Source organism: Pezoporus flaviventris, unplaced genomic scaffold, assembly GCF_033815535.1.
Source record: "Pezoporus flaviventris isolate CSIRO_AGI_PZ_B2104156 unplaced genomic scaffold, CSIRO_AGI_Pfla_v1 ptg000015l, whole genome shotgun sequence".
Lineage (NCBI taxonomy): Eukaryota > Metazoa > Chordata > Aves > Psittaciformes > Psittacidae > Pezoporus > Pezoporus flaviventris.
The window spans coordinates 5,942,012-5,954,111 of record NW_026892563.1 but is presented as its reverse complement, the minus strand read 5'-3'; positions in this window follow the sequence as shown (position 1 = coordinate 5,954,111).

Sequence of the window (12,100 nt, the reverse complement as noted above, 5' to 3'; positions counted from 1 at the left end):
AAAGGTCTTGGGTCCACTATTTTTTGAGATGCTGAAATGCTGTCTGTGGACTGCTTTCACCTCCATCAAGGTCCAGAACTTATCAAAGGTAATTTCAGCAGGATGACTTTACAGTGAGTTTTTCTTGTCTATCTGGCTTGTGCCTATCTTTAGAGTATTTTATAGAAGTGTATTTAAATCTATTATAATTTGAATTAGACATCAGTTTCAAAAGAAAAATATCTTTGGTCATTCCTGTTTCTACTGGAATACTGAGTGTAATCGTAATTGATTTTTAATGAAGTGGTTCTTATTAAGGATTCTATTTTTCCATGTTTATCCCTTATGTCGAATGCAAATGTTAGTCTAGCTCTGTACAATACTTGCTGTATGTCAAAAAAAATATGAATACTTTGTAAAGTAAATAAGTGGGTTTTTTGTTAGAGAAATAATGTTATTTCTTGGGCTATGGAACCTGTACTTTTTAGGTTTTTTTTTAGTAAAAAAAAAAAAGGAAATGTATATTTAAACATCTATAACAGAGTTTTAAAAACTAGGCAATTTAATCATTTCATAAACCATTTACATTTATTTTTCAGTACTGTTACGAGTATCATGTGCAAATGCACAGATGAAAAAAGAACATACATTGTTTAACAAAGAAATAGATATTCAGTTTAATACACCTGGAAAAGGAAAGATTTGGGGTTTTTTTGCTGGTAGCTTGTTGGTTGGTTTTTTTTTTCTTTTTCTTCTAACAATCACAAATTGGCTGAAATATTGTATAAATTGAAAGCACATGCCAGATACTTATTTTGACCTTGAGGATTCACCAGTCTGATTTTAATGTATTTGAACATTTTACTTTTGTAGGGGGAAAAAGGTCAGTTCCAACAACCTTTATTTAATTTGAACACAATTTCACTGAAGCTTAACAAATACTGCTTCTACTACTGACAGAAGCTCAGTTTGCTCGCACTCTTTATTAATTACAGAAATCATGCACAATTTTATTCCAGAAAGCCACTCTCTCCTGCAATTAAGTAAACAGAATAAAATTGGAGAAAAGGGAGTGTAACAGGAATTTAGAACAGAATAAAATGTGTCACTGTTTTACATTTGTGATGGTAAATCGTTTCTACTTTTGTCATATTTGATCACAAGTAATATTTACCAAAGTTGCAGATGTTTATAAACTACTTAATTGGTATCGACATACGTCTATGGACAAGCAACTCAAGAGGAAACTCTTGTAATACATAACATAACTATATAGTACTCAGAATTTGTGTTATAAAACTGTATCAAGAAATCAATGGCATGTCTGGATGGAACTGGGACTTGCCTAATTTGTTCTTAGAATTTTCTAAGAGACAGAATATCTATGGACTCCCTTGGACTGTATATTAAAGTGCTTAAATATTCTTACTTTTAGAAATTTTATCTTATATTCAAAATCTTCTTCGGCCTAAGTCTGGCTGTGTCCTGGGGTTAGCAGTAGCAGTCAATTTTTCTCCTTCTTGGGGACCTTTCTCCTTCTAAACCCAGGACAGGCTGATACTGCTTATCCTGTTCAGAAGAGTTCATGGACAGTGTTTTATTTCTTTCATCTTTCCATCTTTCTTTCATCATGTCCATGTCCCATTTCCTCCAGATTAAACAACTGCAGTTCTTTTCCTCATAGATCGTTGTTTTTAGATCCTGCAGCAAGTGGACTACACTGAATGATTCCCAGCTTTGCAACTATTTTTAGCCTACATGATCCTTATGCAGCAGGTAAACAAAAAAGTCATGCTGAAAGGCAGAGCCATATTTGAATGAAGATGTGTGTATTGCAACTGGAACTCAGTCTTTATTTTGTAGAACTTTAGACTTTGTATTTGTTTGTTTGTTTGCTTGGATGTTCTCTAACATGCTAGTGTTTGGAGTTTTACTCCCTATCTTGACTTAATAACAGTATCACTATAATACTACGTGAGTCTCATCAAGTTGACAAAAATAACTACTCTTAGTATGATGCCATATGACAACAATTCAACACATTGGATTCTTTGATAACGGCTGGTTTTATAGGGCACCAGTCTGGACAATGACAAGTGAGAAAGGTTTGTCTCACAGAGGGAAAAGGATGCTGGGGCACGAATTAGCAGGGCTCATTTGGAGAGCTTTAAACTAGATTCGAAGGGGGATGGGCTTGTAGCTGGGCTTGCCCCAGTGGGGCAGCGCTCCAGAATTAATGAAGACTGGGAGGCCTCCTACAATCCTAGGGTGAAATCGGTGTGCTCAGCTCGCTCCCTGAAATGCCTGTACACCAATGCGCGCAGCATGGGAAATAAGCAGGAGGAGTTGGAAACCTGTGTTAAGTCAGGAGATTATGATCTGGTGGCAATTACAGAGACGTGGTGGGACAGCTCACATGACTGGAATATAGTCATGGAAGGCTATGTCCTTTTCAGGAAAGACAGGCCAGCCAGGCGGGGTGGTGGGGTTGCTCTTTATGTGCGGGAGGAACTACAGTGCACCGAGTTCTGTCCAGGGACAGATGATGAGCGAGTTGAGAGTCTGTGGGTGAGAATTAAGGGGCAGGCTGGCAGGGGGGATACTGTTGTAGGTGTCTGTTACAGACCACCAGATCAGGGTGAGGAAGTTGATGAGGCCTTCTACAGGCAGCTGAGAGCGGCCTCACAGTCACAGGCCGTGGTCGTCATGGGGGATTTTAACTTCCCTGATGTTTGCTGGAAGGACCACTCGGCAACCCAGCCACAGTCCAGGAGGTTCCTCCAGTGTATGGATGATAACTTCCTCCTGCAAATGGTGGATGAGCCGACCAGGAGAGGAGCGCTGCTGGATCTCATCCTCACTAACAAGGAGGATCTGGTTGAACCAGTAAGGGTTGAGGGCTGCCTTGGTTGCAGCGACCACGAGATGGTGGAATTCAGGATCTTGTGTGGCAGGACTAGTAGAATACCAAGTAGAATTGCAACCCTGGACTTTAGCAGGGCAAACTTTGGCCTTTTCAAGCAATTGCTAGGGGAAATCCCATGGGCAGGGCTGCTTGAAGGTAAAGGGACCCAAGATAGTTGGTTGACATTCAAGGACTGCTTTTTCCGTGCTCAAGATCGGAGCATCCCGACACGTAGGAAGTCAAGGAAGAGGGCCAAGAGACCTGCGTGGCTAAATAGGGAATTGCTGGGTATGCTCAAGTGGAAGAGGAGAGTTTACAGGTCATGGAAGGAGGGGCTGGCCACTTGGGAGGAATATAAGGCTGCTGCTAGAGGATGTAGGAAGGCAGCTAGGATGACTATAGCCTCCTTAGAATTAAACCTGGCGAGAAGGGTCAAGGACAGCAAAAAGAGCTTTTTTAAATACATGGCAGACAAAACTAACACCAGAGGCGATGTAGGCCCACTGATGAACGGGATGGGTGCCCTGGTGACAGAAGATAAAGAGATGGCAGAGTTACTGAATGCCTTCTTTGTCTCTGTCTACTCTGCTGCGGGCAGTCCTGAAGAGCCCTGTACCCCTGAGACCTTAGATGAAGTCAGGTCAACGGAGCGGTTTGCCTTAGTCGATGAGGAATGGGTTAGAGACCAGTTGAGCAATCTGGACATCCATAAATCCATGGGTCCAGATGGGATGCACCCGCGGGTGCTGAGGGAACTGGCGGAAGTCATTGCTAGACCACTCTTCATCATCTTTACCAAGTCTTGGGAAATGGGAGAGGTGCCTGAGGACTGGAGGAAAGCAAATGTCACTCCAGTCTTCAAAAAGGGCAAGAAGGAGGACCCGGGTAACTACAGACCGGTCAGCCTCACCTCCATCCCTGGGAAAGTGATGGAACACCTTATCCTTGGTACCATCTTAAGGCATATCAAGGATAAGAAGGTTATGAGGGGCAGTCAACATGGCTTCACCAGGGGGAAATCATGTTTGATCAATCTCTTAGCCTCTTATGAGGAAATAACAGGGTGGATGGATGATGGCAGAGCGGTGGATGTGGTCTACCTTGACCTCAGCAAAGCATTTGACACAGTCTCCCACAGCATCCTCACGGCTAAAATGAGGAAGTGTGGACTGGATGATCAGGTAGTGAGGTGGACTGCGAACTGGCTGAAGGAGAGAAGCCAGAGAGTTGTAGTCTATGGGGCTGAGTCTAGTTGGAGGCCTGTAACTAGTGGAGTGCCTCAAGGGTCAGTACTGGGACCGGTATTATTTAATATATTCATCAATGATTTAGATGAGGGAATTGAGTGTACTATCAGCAAGTTTGCTGATGACACTAAGCTGGGAGGAGTGGCTGACACGCCAGAAGGCTGTGCTGCCATCCAGTGAGACCTGGATAGGCTGGAGAGTTGGGCAGGGAGTAACTTGATGAAATATAACAAGGGAAAGTGTAGAGTCCTGCATCTGGGCAGGAACAACCCCAGGTTCCAGTATAGGTTGGGGAACAACCTGTTAGAGAGCAGTGTAGGGGAGAGGGACCTGGGGGTCCTAGTGGACGACAGGATGACCATGAGCCAACACTGTGCCCTTGTGGCTAAGAAGGCCAATGGCATCCTGGGGTGTATTAGAAGGGGGGTGGTTAGTAGGTCGAGAGAGGTCCTCCTTCCCCTCTACTCTGCCCTGGTGAGACCGCATCTGGAGTATTGTGTCCAGTTCTGGGCCCCTCAGTTCAAGAAGGACAGGGAGCTGCTGGAGAGAGTCCAGCGCAGGGCAACGAAGATGATTAGGGGAGTGGAACATCTCCCTTATGAGGAAAGACTGAGGGAGCTGGGTCTCTATAGTTTGGAGAAGAGGAGACTGAGGGGTGACCTTATAAGTGTCTATAAATATATAAAGGGGGAGCGTCACGAGGATGGAGCCAGGCTCTACTCAGTGGCAAACAATGATAGGACAAGGGGTAATGGGTACAAACTGGAACACAAGAGGTTCCACTTAAACTTGAGAAGAAACTTCTTCTCAGTGAGGGTGACGGAACACTGGAACAGGCTGCCCAGGGAGGTTGTGGAGTCTCCTTCCCTGGAGACATTCAAAACCCGCCTGGACGCATTCCTGTGTAACATTATCTAGGTGTTCCTGCTCCGGCAGGGGGATTGGACTAGATGATCTTTCGAGGTCCCTTCCAATCTCTAACATACTGTGATACTGTGATTTCTCTCCTTTGGCCACAAAACGGGGAAAACAAAACAGTGTGTTAAATAGGATAGACTATATAATTAAAACACATGTAAGCATTATTTTTATGCCTTCTTGTAATGAATGTAATTTATGTATGAGAGCTAATACATTCCACATTTGAAAGAAGTCTTTGTCAATCATTTAAGACAGACAAATCAGACACTAAAATCTGAATAACATGTTTGCAAAACAGCCTCTGCGGTTCTTGGGTTTTGATTCTGAGCTTTCTATTCCCTAGCAACTGTAAGTCACAACATTACTCTCTTTGCTTACTTACAAGAGCAAAAAAGAAGTTCTGTATATTAAATGCATGCAAATCTACATTAATGTATCAAAGCCATGCCTTAAAATGAATTTTGAAAAGTTTTCTAACATATTTTTCTTCCCCTTAAGCAAGTGCAGAAAGGAAAATTAGGACCCGATTTTCATTTTTCAGCATAAAAGCGTTATATATAAAGTAATGATAATGATTTGTGCAACCACTATAGGAGTTTTTCAAGAAGTACATATTTATTTATAACTAAAGGATATTTTTTTCAGTAATATGCTCCCTGGTTTTGATCATATAGCAAAAGAAAAAAAAATCCAGAATTCGTTATGCATATATATGTAGAACTGCATGTGTCAAGGTCTGACTGGATAAAACCAGAAATATTTTGTTTGTGATCCCCAGGGTGAAATTTAGATGTAAACAAGGTCAAGTACCACAACTGGTCAGTTTGTTTATTATGAAAATATTATTATTATTAAAAAAAGATTATTATAAAATGATAGTGATAGACAAATTGTGAAAAAGTATAGAAAGCAAGCAAGCATTCAGAATGTGGAGAGTTACCACCACAGATCCAGTCATCTTTGGCAGTGGGTGGCCACACCAGTGATTAGCTTTGTCTGCTTTTATTATGTGGTACGGGGATGTACCTCTGTTCTTAATGTCATGTACTGCACATTCCGGGCTGATCACATGCATTGAGTTTTTCTGGTCTTGCTGCCAGCTCTTCAGTTGTGCATGTCTGTCAGCAATCCTTGAGATAATGGACAGCAATCTTCAAAACAATGAACCTCAGCTCCTCACACCAATCTTTGATACAATGGACGGTGGTGGAGTCTGATTTCAGGTGGATTCTGATTTCAGTTCAGTCTCTCACAACATGTCTTACCTTGCCTCTCAAGAAAGTCAAAAGATGTAAGATACTTAAAGTCTATGGTTATTTCAGGATGTAATCTTCAGGGAATGCTCTAAATGGGGCTGAAACACAAGCAAAATTTGCTTTTAATTGTCTGAAATGTGTTTTCAGATTATTTTTTTTGTTTCATAAGCTGAGACAACTGACTATATATTGCCAACCTATACTTCTATTACTAGCTGACATCCAGAAAACCTTCTGCATAATGTTGCATTACAAAATTCTGTGAGATTATCTGTTCTGGATGGAGCAGAGTAGAAATTCAAGTTCAGTTTCATCTGAGGACTTGGATTTTTGTGCATATGTATATATGTGTATATTTTTATATACATAAGAGTACTAGGTGACAGTGCTTATGTTAGCAAAAGAAGATAAAAAGTTTTCCAAGTTAACACATATTCTATGTCACTTGAACATATTCTACACAATATAAATAGAAATTGCAGATATGCATTCAGAGTTAATCCTTTTTATTACTATTATTATTGTTGTTGTTAGTATTACTAAGAATATTGGTTACGTTTACCAATTGGCTTTTCTCTTCGCTCTTAAGTTCTCAGTTGGAGACCACATGATGACCATATTCTGATATCTCTGAGCTCTTTCCTCTTTAAACTGATTCATTCTGCTTCATTCCTTTTCTCTGTGCTTCTTTGTTTCACTCCTTCCAAGAGACCACATTGCACCTGGTATTGCAATTAAATATGGATTATACTACCACAAAAAGTGTAATGGAACCTTGTCTGATAGAAAGCTGTTTCCTAAAGCACTTCCAGTCCAAGTCCTCAGTTTTGTATTTAGATCCTGAGAAGCTTTCATGAAATAGGAAGAAGCAGGAAAAGAGACATAGATGAGTAATAAGTAATAATAAGTTAGAATAATAATAACAACAACTACTACTACCTTTTAATAGTGGTGATAGCAGACTCACAGGTTAATAGCTTAAGAAGAGGTAACACCTTGTTCACTATGATTTATGATTAAGTCCATTAGCATTATTTATGTCATTTTCTTACACACTGTAATTTTTATTTCCCTCTCCACAAATTCTCCAATTATAAGAGCTAGCAACATGTCTTAGTCATGATATTTAATCATTATGATACTTTTTGCAGAGAGATAAATGAGTAGATTAATGAAAACAAGTTAGCATAAAATTTATGAGACAAGCACAACACAAACTAAACTCTGCTTTTAGTCAACTAAATATCCTGTATCATGAAACAGCAGTTACTGGATGAGATTCTCAAAGCTACCTAATGACGATCATAAAAAAATCAATGGTAGCTTTACAATTTTGCATAGATTCCTTTAGGGGAAGGGATTTAGCTTTCACATATCCTTTCTAAAGCATATTGCTGGGTTTGTATATAAATAAACAAGGGGTATACAAGAAAAGATACATTACCCCCTGTTTAAACTCAAGCAAAAATGTTATCTTTAAAGTTTTGTATCAAAAATGCACCAAAAGTACAAATCAAAACAACAGATAATAAGGTACTGAAGAATTTCAGCAAATGTATTTTATTACCCCTTTTCTTGGCATATGGGTAATTAATTTTTGGTAAATATTTTAACATGGAAGAAGTACTGATGTCTAAAGATCTACTGACATTTAGGAGTTATGTTCTAATTCACAGCACTTTTTGCTTGCTAAATGGAATTTATTTCAAAAATCTTGACTGTTTTTTCCTGTGCGAAGGACACATAATTTGTGGCACAGAAGTTCAAATTGGAGAAATATCAGAAATGTAGGTTTGAATTATTTTTTTTTAATGATGAAGTTTATATATTTAATGACATTCACAGCTACCAAGCTAACCTAGTCCTTAGTCCTGCACCAGACCAATCTGAAAGTGTTCCTTTTGTATAATTAAATATATCATAAAAAACAAAAAACAGTTGTTTAACGATAGGTTCACTGTGCATTCCTGTTTCTCAATACACAATAAGGTTTTGCTTTTAACATTTTGGTATAGACTGTAGCAAAAATATCCAACAAATTTCTCATATTCCAGAGATAATGGAAAATGAAACAACAGTATTATTGTCATCTGTACATTCTTCTTTCCAATAATGTATATTCATTTACACTAAGTTCAATATACACTTTTAATGAATGAGAATACTTTGCAGTGATGATATAATGTAAGTAGGAGGAGAGATTTACCAGGTAGATGTATAATAACAAAACTCACAAAATATCTGTTTATTATTTTATTCCTGAGTATTCAAGTAGAAAAAATTGCTGAGAAGTATATAGTTATATAAAAAAACTATAAATCATCGAAATTCTATCCATGTTCCAAACTCCAAAATTTCATTTGACTTTCAAAAAACAGGGTTTCCACTCAGAAGATGGAGCAGACTTCACCCTTATATATTGCTGAATATATAAGAATTATGAGCGCTGACTGATTTTTTGAGGCTCCCAGCAATGCAACAGGCCTAAAAATGGATTTTTTTATGATGAAAAATGAAACAAACTGAAACAAAAATTCTCACTACACATTACCATCTCAAATACATCACTGAGTGATGTTGATTGAAAGACCTGGGGAGAAGCTGAACATGAGCCAGCAATGTGTGCTGGCATCCCAGAAAGCCAACCATACACTGGACTGTATCAAAAGAACTGTGACCGGCAAATCGAAGGAGTTGATTCTGCCCCTCTGCTCTACTTTTGTGAGGCCCCAACTGGAGTACTGTGTTCAGCTCTGGGTTCCCCAACACAAAAGGTGTGAAGCTTCTCAAGTGAGTCCAGAGGAAGGCCCTGAAAATGATCAGAGGTCTGGAGCACCTCTCCTGTAGAGACAGGCTGAGCGAGTTGAGCTTGCTCAGCCTGGAGAAGAGAAAGCTCTGGGGAGACCTTGTAACAGTCTTCCAGTACTTAAAGGGGCCTACAAGGAATCTGCAGAGGGACTTTTTACAAGGACATGCAGTGACAGGATAAGGGGAAATGGCTTTAAACTTAAAGAGAGGAGATTAGCTCAGATATTAGGAAGAAATTCTTTTCTGTGAGGGTGGTGAGACACTGGAACAGGCTGCCTAGAGAAGATATGGCTGCTCCATCCCTGGAAGTGTTCAAGGCCAGGCTGGATAGGGGTCTGAGCAACCTGGTCTAGTGGGAGGTGACCCTTAAGGGATCTTTAAGTTCCCTTCCAACCCAAATCGTCAAAACTCTGATTCTATGATTATATTTCTTATCCATCAAAAACAAAACAAAACAAAAACCCAAACCAACCAACCAACCAACCAAACAAAGCCAACAAAACCCAAACAAAACAAAACAAAACAAAATCCATGTTTATGGATTGTTTCATACTCCCACAAAAAAAGACAGACTGAATTTCTTCCTCTCCTAGCAAGCTCTTACCTTGTCATTTGTTTATGTCCCAGTCATTGGATAAGTCACGATGCAACTTCATTCTAATACTGCTACGCTCTTTCATTCAGCAATAAAAGGCTAAAAATGGTATACACAAGAAATTGCACACTTGTAGAATGCTATTGAATAAAATAAAATGTCTGTTTGTTCATTCTAAAAAAAAACCAAAAATTATGATTGACAGATATATTTAACTACATTAATTTGTTGTTCTGGGAGATCATTTACCTACAGCCTTAAACTTCTAAATTTTTATTTAGATTAATACAAGTTGTGAAAATAAAACAGCTAGCAGTATAGTTTTCAGGGTGCTAACGCAAAAGTCTCTAGAATTATCAGGGTAGAGAATTGTGCAATTTGAAATCAAGACATATCAGATAAAAATGCGTTTTTAAAACTGCAGCAAGGCATTTGGTAGAAATTTATGCCCTAATAATATAATTTCTGCAGGATTAGAAACTACTCTGTTTTTATCCTTCTCTGATTTTTCTACAAGGGTAATTTATACAATGTTTAGAGCACTGGGAAAAAAAACACGGAACAATCATACAAAAACTATTTCAGAATATTGAAAGCAAAGTTCACATTTTATTCTGTATGTCTCGATATATGATGAACTAAGTTGTTTCAGTTTGCAAATAAAATTTTCAGTATTGATAGAACAGTTGACATAGTACACACTGTAATAGCAACCCTAGTACTACAATGTGCGCATAACCAGTCAAGCTCAGTATTCATTCTCTGACAGTGATCTGTGGCAAAGTTATGAAACAAATATGCAGAAATAAACTCTCTAGTTGCCAGTAATAATAATCAAAAACCCAATAACAATTTGCCAAGAGGCGAAGTTTCTTTTTCCTAAACCCTATCAGTTAATAGAATTTGTGAGGTTTAAATCCCTTCTATGAAAAATGAAAATTATGTTATGTGAAATAGCAGTAAATGTTCATATTTTCCACATACACATCTAATACTTTACTGAATCTTGCTAAGCTCTTGACCTCAATTATATCTCAAGACAATGAGTTTTCAAGATATTACCTTCCATGTTCATTTAATTTCCTTTTTGTTGTTGTTGTATAATGAAAAATGTTAAAAAAATAGATTAAGATTTACCTACCTTTTCTGAACCTCTATCGCTTTATACACCTCTTACATTAGAATAAGGCAACAGTATGATTTTGAAGACTACCCTGCAGTTACCTTAATTTTCTGCATTTTTTTTTACAGCATGCTTGCAGAGCAGCTTTGCTCTATAACATGTATTCCATTGTGAAGAAGATAAACAGGAATATCACCCCAGTCCCCAGTCCTAATGTTCTCCACCACTCAGAGGGGGCATCATGCTGTGAACTGGGTCATATTCACATGGTCACTGGGTACTCTGACATAGACTTTGTGCACATGCCAATACAAGGATCTTAAGCTTCCGTGGGAAGCAGAAGTGTTTCTTGTGCTTTACAAAAGGGGCAAGTACTGTGTCCGTAATATTTCAGCCTTCAGCTCACAAGCCTGGAAATGCCCTTCTAGATGCCCTACCATCTCAGAGACTTTGGTCATCACTTGGACTATGACAGAATTGCCTGCTCTAAGCTGGCTTGCCACACGAAGTGATAAAAGCTGTGAGTTGCAAAATCCACCAGGAGAGCAATCCCCCTCTTGAAGGGAAACAGGCTCTGGAAATTGGAAGGAGGGATGTCAAAGACCAGTTCGTGGGTGGGGACCTCAACTGTTCACTTACTGACAAATATTTCTGCACCAGCTGGGTCGGTACTTCAACTAAATTACTGGAAAGGCAGATCTAGCAACTACTGCTTTGCATTTCAGACTAAAGGAAGTATAACAGAGCTGGCATCAGATAACTCAGTGTCCTGCATTAGTTGCTATACACAAAGAATGAAAGGTCCATTCCTGATCTTTTATTTGGATACTGACAAAACTAGGATAGGACAGTTGAGTTGGGCAGCAGCCACCATATATATTTTGAAATATTGGTTAGCAAAATTAAGGGCAGGAATAGAAATGAACTTTACTACGGGGATTATAAAGGTGATGGTTGTGGGAACACACAAATGCACTGATGTGCTAGTCCTACATATGAAACAGATTCAAGAGACTGTGTTTCCTCAGCAGATAGGAGTAGCATGGGCAGTCAAGCAAATAAAAGTTTGCAGGACATTTGGCCCAAGTATCCAGCTTTATCTGGTGGAAACTCCATGAACCATATACAATAGAAACAGGAGGAGCCATCACTAATTGATTATAATGAACTGCTAATGCAAACATAGCCTGCACAAGCATCAGCCTCTTTCTGTATTGTAAACATTTCAGGCACCTCAGTTTCTGGAGATCCTCTAGGCATTTATTC